Source organism: Sylvia atricapilla, chromosome 5 (assembly GCF_009819655.1).
Source record: "Sylvia atricapilla isolate bSylAtr1 chromosome 5, bSylAtr1.pri, whole genome shotgun sequence".
Lineage (NCBI taxonomy): Eukaryota > Metazoa > Chordata > Aves > Passeriformes > Sylviidae > Sylvia > Sylvia atricapilla.
This window is the reverse complement of record NC_089144.1, coordinates 53,023,415-53,032,288: the sequence shown is the minus strand read 5'-3', so window position 1 is coordinate 53,032,288 and position 8,874 is coordinate 53,023,415.

The following is an 8,874-nucleotide window of genomic DNA, read 5'->3' as shown; positions in this document are numbered from 1 at the left end:
TCTCTAATTTCTTTATGGCATCTCATATTTATTTAATATGAAAATCTCTCCATTTTCCAAAGAAATATGGCATTGATTCTCTTGTATCATCAGCCCTTATCCCATAATACATTACACTGTACTAGATGCAATCACTGTATTGCATTCACTCTTTCATATCCCTGATTTATAGGTCATTACCGTAAAATTTATAATTAACCATATTATTCAGTTTGTTTTAGATCAGAAATTGTCTGTCTGTTCCCTTTTGCCATGAGCAGAAGTTCCCAGGACTCCTAAAACAGAGAGTACAGGAATGCCTTGCTGGCTAATTTCCCCAGGCAGGAAGAATAACATGTCCAACCAAAAATATTCTCAGACATCATTTGCATTTGGACAAACATCCATCAAGAAACCTCAAACAGTCCAACATCCAATAGCTGCTTTGCTGTAACCCTTCTGACAGGGCCTCCCACATATAGCTTTTCTCCAATTCTACTACAACCACCCCTCCAAATGAAACAACTTACTTTACTAAATTGGGGGTTTTTTTAATAAGTTCTGCTGTCCTTGACAGAAACTGTGCTATGATCAGATTGATAGAAAATGCTTCTGTAGGGTTCAAGCTTCTGTTCCTAAAACCATCTCAAAAATTGGCTGTAGACAGGGATGATTTTGGCAGAAAGGTGAACAGCTGTATGACAGGGTATTAAGGGTAACACACATTTTAATACTTCCTATTTCAAGTTGAAACTTTTACATAGATGAAGATGTATCTGATTGCTCTCTCACAAACTCAATGTAACACCGAGGAATGAAAAGCCATTATGTTTTTCCTGGTTATCTCAGCAAATTTATACGGAAATACTTAGCATTTTTTAAAGAGCTGCTATAAGAACAACTCTTTTCCTGGAACTAAACATACAGTGAGAACGTTCTGAGATCCAAAGAAAATTAATGTAAGCTGATGGATAAGATGGGATGTGGAACATTATGTATTTTGCCTGATGGCCACTGTCTGTAGGGCTGCTAGTAATACTTCACTGATGAAATTACTATAAATATACTGAGAATTGTCTTTGGATAGACAGAGCTATATCAGGAACTGTGAAACAAATGTTATGGGTTTTGTAATAGGTATAACTGGGTCTGACTTGGGATTGAAGAGTGCTGACAAGCCAATTTGCAAACACAGATGTGTGGGCAGACACATTATATGTATCCTGAACAATTCTGCTGTGCCGTTCTGTACAAAATTATTCTGGGTGTAAGTATTTGATAAAGCAGCAAAGCACAGTGAAATTGATGCCTAAAATTAGATAATCTGATTCCTTTTTGAAGGTGGCTGGCAAAAAAAGCTGGTGTGCTGAATAGCTTGTGCCTCAAATTTGTTAGAAAACGCTTGGCAGTAGTTACCTGTTTAATGCATATGTTCACTGAAATATTCTATTCTCTTGCCAATATAGTTCAGGGTTTTTTAAAAGACAGTATTTTCTTGTGTTTTGTAAGACCCTCAGAGTTATTTTACAATGCTGTGTGTTCTTGCAGGGTAACCAAAAATTCTTCCTCTAAAACCATCCTCATTCAGTTGACAGTCCTGCACAACACTCATTGTTTGCCATAATTCCATGTAGGCCTGCCTTCAAACACTAGAAAAAGTAAAAAAAAACAAATGTAGTTTATAGCCACCAAAAGTTTCCAATCAATTTTTTAGATATGAAAGTTTTAACAATAATAGCTGTTGTTAATTGGAGGCTGAGCTGCAAGGGTGAAAGGACAGACTGTGTAACTGTTTAACAAGCAGCTGATCAGATTAATTACAATGATCTCATCAGCATGAAAAATTCAGTCTTTTGTCTAATATAGTATTTTAAACATAAATCTATTATATTATATAAGAAAAAAAGCTGCCCACTTTTCTGATTATTTTCTATGAGTTTTCTAGGGATAAATCCAGAATAATTATCAAAAGTGATCATGAAACTTTGCTAGCAATTGGTGGTTTACCAATTCAGCTTTGGAGTCCTAATGCTTTTCATTGGTGAGAGATGCTTCAGCCTTATAACAGCAAATGAAATGAAAAAAAGAGAGCTTCTTAAATTTCAGCTATGACACAAATCATTCCTTTTCAGAATAGCTGAGTGTCGAGGTTATAGTAATAGCTATCAATTCAATCTTTTCTGAAAGGTACTTATGAAGAATGATTTAAATCTCAATTTTAAATCACATGTTGTCCTTTAATGTTTGTGGGGTGGGGAACTTCCATGACTTCTCTGCAAAATACTGTATCCTGTCAGTCCTCGAATTTGATTCATGATGAACACAGTTTGCTCTGAAATACTCAAATAAAATCCCACTCTCTTCCAAATTTAACACAGAATGCATTGAGATTTGTTTAAAAATTAGTCTCCCATTATTTTTATATCAGTGCATTAAGCACACAAGTTTGTACTCTGAAGTGGACTGGACAGACAACACAATAAATGAAAGATATGAATTTATAAGCATTTCCTAAATTATTTTCTCATTTTTTTTGTGTGTGTTCTGCTCCACAAGTTTGATTCTTTGTACAAAATCATGTATTGATATTAAATTAGAAATTAATGCCTTTCTGTAATCCCTAAATATGAGTTGCTATTTAAAATGCATTAATATGAAGTGTGTTCCAGAAAATACAGATAAATCTGGTACCAACAAACAGTATTTTTCATTTTCTTCTACACCACATTCACATAGAATAATGAGCTCAGAAAATTTGGGTCCATGGAATTTCAGGGCAGAAAAACAGAAAGTTGAGTGGGAGCAACCGACAATTTGCTTGTACAAAAAAAGAGTTGAATTCTTTATATGAAGATCAAATCTAGCTAAAAGATATTGATGTAACATTTAATGCTGCATAAAACATTATTATAAACATTATTTCTATTTTGAAAAACATAAAAAAAGTTGTCATTTAATCACTATGATCACAACGTATAAAACTAATCAAGAAAAGGATACATTATGAATTTTGCATGGTGGATCTGCACACCATCTTGCAACCCTGTCATTCTGAACACATATCTGGGGAGAGTTTATCAAGTGTAAATAGAGAGCAGAGGTTTTTTTAAGTTTTCTCTCTTCTCTGGATTTCCTACCTCATGCATAGTTGTTTTTCACATTTTGTCCTTTATTGCTCTTGGCTGTGTTTCTGAAGATTGTGCCAAATCTGGGGCCTATTAAAGTTGTTTCCATTTAAATGCGTAAAAGTAAATAATTTCCAGTTATGTAATTATTGTCACTCCAAATCGCTGTGTCTTTGTGATTTGCTTTATAAGTACTGTCACTTTGCAGTGGCTACCAGGCATTCAGGTTCTGTAGTCTAGCTGAGAGCTATCATTAGCAAATCAAAGCAGATGTATTTGTATGTGTATTTTTATTTCCCAGTCCTCAGAGTGCTCTACTGTACTGCTGCTACTTTAACTTTTGACCCCTGGCAAACCATTAGTCTGCCTTGTAGAACATATTTTGTCTTAATATTGAGATTGTTTTTTTAGCAAGCACTTTCCTAATATTAAAGACAGAAAAATGGTGCCTAGAATGATTTTATGTAGCCTTCAAGAAAGCACAGTGTCACAGTTGTGATTCAGTTGAATTTGTCTGAGTCATGTTCTGGAGAGATTGGCCTCATTCCTGCCCCTGGATTTCTTCCTGTGCAAAGGAGCCTTCCTTTCCCAGGTCCCACCCTCAAACAGCAGATATGCCCTCAGCAAACACTGAACATAAGTGCCAGAATATAAGTACTGGCAGTTAGACTTCCTTGACCATTACACAGAATTTCCCTACAAACCTATTTTTATCTCATCTCGTAGGAATCCTCGACAAAGGAATCCTTGTGATTAAGAGGTCTTGAAGTGAAATGTATGAGATGTGATTTAATAACTGCTTCACCAGAGACTTGAGAAAATGACCTGCACATTTTGGGCTACGGCTCTCCGTCTGTAGAATGAGGATGAAATAGCCTCCTGCTTTTAACCTTTTGTCATCAGTTTGGATTGGGATGTAGGTGGTGCATTGAAAATTATAGGTCCTGCTTTCAGCTGGAGAAACCTTAGGACTGAATTCATTACAAGGGTCAGGAGGAGCAGGGACATACATTAAACTGATTAAACACTGCAGAAGCATCAGTCACTGAAAGGGTGAAAGAATTCTAACAGGCAATTTTCACTGAAAAAAATAGATGAAGAGCATGTTCCTGCGCAGTCACACCTACTCATTAACTCCGCAATAATCATATCTTTGGCTAGTGAACTCCTTGCATTTCAGACCTGGATTATATTTAATGGAGAATACAACAATTACAAAGACTCACTCGTCTCTCCTCAACTGATTTTTCAGGCTCACTGTATTGATAAACCTAAAATACATTCATTTTTGCATCCTTCTGCAGCCTTCATGTACCAAGGTCATCAAATTTGTGTCACTATTTTATTTTCACTGTGATGCTGACACTGGAGTGGACAGATCACCGATGTGCTGTTGAGGAACACATGCAGTGCAGTGGGAGCTGCAGGTTGCTCTGGGTGCTGGGAAATGTGGCAGCCCCAGGCAGGAGGCCAGATCCTTTGCACAACAAAAAACCCAAAGAAACACTCCAACAAATCCATGCAGATATTTTGGGAAGATGTATTAACAAAACAAACCCAGTTTAGGGCATGATTTACTTGAGTAGAAGATAAAAAAGATAAAAAAAACCTCAAGGTTTGGTTTAACTTTTTTTTTTTTAGTTCTGTTGCCCCCAGTTACCCTCTAAAATTTGTATCTATAAATTAAAGTGTCTTATTCTGGAACAGGATTAAGGTTCTTTGTAGAGAGACAGAGTGGAAGACTCTGGCACTTTATTAACTAAAATGGTACTTTGTTTTTATGGCTAAATAAAATAATTTCACAGTGTATCTTGGGAAAGGAAAGGAAAAGAAGGTGCTAAGCAGGCAAAGAAAAAAATCATGCAGTAGCCACAAAGGTGAGGAAAACAAAGGATGAAAAAAGCCAAAGTCAGAAAGATAATAAATAAGTGATTCTGTGTAATAACAATTTTAAATCAGTTTCACTGTTGTTTTGGTTACTTAAAGTCCTGGTTTTACACAGTGTCTGGTGCATTGTATCCTGTCTTGCAAACACAAGCAGAAAAGGTGGCTCTGCTCTATTTAAAAGCTTTCAAATTCAAAATGGCTGTGATGAGTAAAATTAAAAAGTGATCTTAAAAACTATCTCTTGACAGCAAGTTTGCATTCTAAAATTTGTTTTCACAGGGCAGCCAAAAGTTACAAACATAAATAGCATTCAGCAGTTACTGATTTTTCCAGCAATGAAAATATTACCTCTACTTCTGTCAGAAGACTTTTTATGGAAAGCTAATGCATTATATATGTTTGAGTCTTTTAGCCATTAAATGTGCCATTTGACAACGTAAATGCTTTGCTTCTGAGACCCACAAAAATGTCTTTTCAAAAAGAGAATAAAGCTGTAGATTAAACGTTTTTATTAGAGATTAGGGTATTGTAAAATTAAGTGCTATAACTACATTGGCAACTTAAGGGGTTTAAAAAGCACAGTAAAAACACTCTGCCTGCACTAATTGCAGGCCCTGTTTTTTCTCCTATTATACCCTATCTTATCTTCTAAGGACATAAATTAAAAGAATTAGCAATTGTACAGTGGTGGCAGAGTACAATATTTTTTTGAGCAGAGTACAAAAGAACACAAAAATAACAGTATGCTATGCTTGGTATCTAAGAAATGTTGTTCAAATAATAATTCTTGTGAACTCTTGGGGTGGAGATATACATCTCTGTTTCTTTCTCAATAAAAGCAGGAGACAAAGCACAAAGCCAAGGTTTAAAGATTTCAGGCTTTGGGGAAGGGCAAGACAACATTTAATGCAAGTGTTCAGTAGGCAGAGCTGTGTCCTTCTGGCTGTTTTAGAAGCATCCCTGCCCTGAGAATACTTGCTACTGTAGCACACACAAGGCTTGCTGTTGTTTCAGTGGTGGCAAAACTGAAGCACTAAAATCATAATCCTAAACTATTCACGGTGTCCATTAGCTTAAGCCAAGAATCCAGGAGGGGTGAGTCTTTCAACTAAATCTTGGTTTGTTTTTTTTTTCAGGGACGTATTTTGTCCTTGATGACAACTGCTTTGATCTTAGAGAGGCTAGAGGCAGTAGCTGTTGTTTTGTTAAGGAAAACAACAACAACAACAACAACAACAACAACAAAAAAGCCCAACCAGTCACAGAATAGCCACACAGAAATGCTCTTTTTGATATTTGTTGATTGGTGTTTGGTTTACTTGGTAAACTCTCCAGAAAAAAAAAAAAAAAAAAAAAAAAAAAGCTGCATGGTTCCACATCCTGTGTATCAATGCTGCATATATAAAGCTGTACACAAATGTAGGCATGTGGGTAAGGGACCAACATTTTTAAAAAGAGGCATTCTTTTCTCTGTAGTGCAGGGGAGTCTGTAACTACTTTGTACTTAAACACTGATACTTGAGTGCTCAGTACAGCACAACACATCCCTAAGATGTTTGCTGAGCTTAACACTAAACTGAGCTCTCACAGCACTGGATCAGATTTACACAAAACCAGTCTCTTGCTTTCAATAAGAGTTTGGTTGCAATAACCACATTTCACACGGTAGAAGCAGCTGAGCAACTGTGAGGGTTGTGAGAAACCCATTCTCCATTCACGATACTTGTAATTCAATTGAACTATTTTTATATTTTGACAGATAAATATGATAGAAAGATTTGCCATGAAATCAAGAATTAAGCAGGTAGAGACATCAAACATTGAGTTTGTTGATGGCACCAAACAAAGCACACAGAAGAGACTACACTCAGCAAAAAGAGCAATAAATTATATGATGTTGGGTCTTTATGCTCTCAGTTTAATAGTGATAGGACATCCTCCAGCTGTCCTGAAAAATGGGAATAGAGGAGTTTATTATATGGTGAGTGTATAATAGTGAATGCGCCATTCACAGTGCCGTTTGTTTCCTCTGCTCAGAGAACACCACAACGTGCTTCTGGAGAGGCTAACAATACAAATAACTTGCTCTCTGTTTCCAGCTACAAGTAGTGGCTGCTGTGCATTCTTCACACAGATTTCATGCTCTGACAGAGCCCGTATTATCTTTTTTTTTTTGTAACAAATGATCGCTGATACCCACAATGAATGTGCCTAATAACTTCAATGCATATTTTCAGAATAGCACCCAAGAGTGCCCTATTCACTGCCTGATACAGGGAAGCAAGGAGTATTTCCAACTTTTATCTCATATAAAATTGAGGCTCTGTTGTTTCACGTCCAGTTTCTTCCAAGGACAAGCAAGGAAAATGCTTACTTGACACAAATACAGCACATCTTATCTAAATTACCTCCATCATTATTAAATTTATTAATAAAATGGCAATTTTGCAGTTACTTCAGTATTTTCCAGTGAATATTATGCAATTATTACAATTTGCCTCTGAGAACTGACTATATGCTGATTAAGTAGGCTCAGTGGATAGGAAATGAAGGTGACTGATAGCGAACGCCAGGGTATTGCTAGTTATCTCAAAGTAAAAAAGGAAAAATACCCATTACATAGATCAGAAAGGTTATTAAGTAAAAAATAAGTAGGAAAAATAGAAATTATAGCAACACTTTTTATTGGAAATGGGTATGGCTGAGCAGAAAATTAATGGGAAATTAATAAACAAATGTTCCTGAGAAAGAAAAAGTCCCATTTTGCCCTGGGTAAGTCTAATTTATCTTTATGAAGAGCACCCAAAAGATGTGGGTCATACATAGTAGTCTAGTTAAGATAGATCTAAATCCAGGGATCTAAAATTTGGTCACATCAGAGTCTGAATTAAGACTAATTTTGAGGATTTCAGTTACTCCATCTAGGGTAGTAAGGAACAATCAGACAACAGTTCTCCTGTATCAAATTTACTTGGATGAGAGGAATAGACCTGGGCCTTTCTCGGGTGGTTTGCCATTCTTTGCCTTGAATACACCTACTGAATAGAAATTCCAAAATCAAATCTTCAACACGGAAAGAGAACTGATGGGGAAGGGAATTTTCCACTCCTATTTACTGTCATCAACCGTGAAAAAGGGACTCCATAGCCCAGTATTGGAAATTATCTCAAGTGGTTTCTTTGGGACATGAGTAGAATAAAATACAAAATTAATTAAACTTACTTCACTTGGGGTGTCTTGTTCTCCTCTTTGTCCACCTAGGTATCTCAACAAGTAATTTTAGTATGGTCTTTCTGTGAGCTATGGAGCAGCAGTCCAAAAGCCCCTTCAGTGAAGTTCAAAGGACTGATTAGGTCGTTTTCTCCATCACACTTTGTTTTCTTTCAGAAATTGTTTTCTGAGAAATAAACAAAGTTGCTATACTGTAAATCACTGCTGTCAGTTCCCCCTCTCACCCCTCCCCAGCCCTGAAATGCTTAATTAGTTTTTTAGATAACAAAGCTCGGTAAATTCTCAGTAGAGTCAACATTGATTTGAGGGAACGTTCACTATGTTGCACCAGTCATGGTCTTTATTTTGGAGCAGTACTAATGATGGAAATCTAGCTGCTAGCAAGCGGCTTGAGAAGACAGAAACTGTCTTTTAGAAGAGACAACAAACTTCCATCTGCTTTCAGACGATCAGTGAGCTCTCCCTAAAGGCAGAATGGCAAGTGAAGCGTCCCCAGATGGCCTCTGCATGAGCAATGGCAGAAGAAATCAACCTCTCCAGGCTGTCAGATGAATGACCTACAGTTTCCCATTCAAAGGACTGAGCTATATTAGTGGCAGACAATATAATCCAGAGACAAGGAGACAGGTAAAAAGAGTGTCTGTCAGTGTTT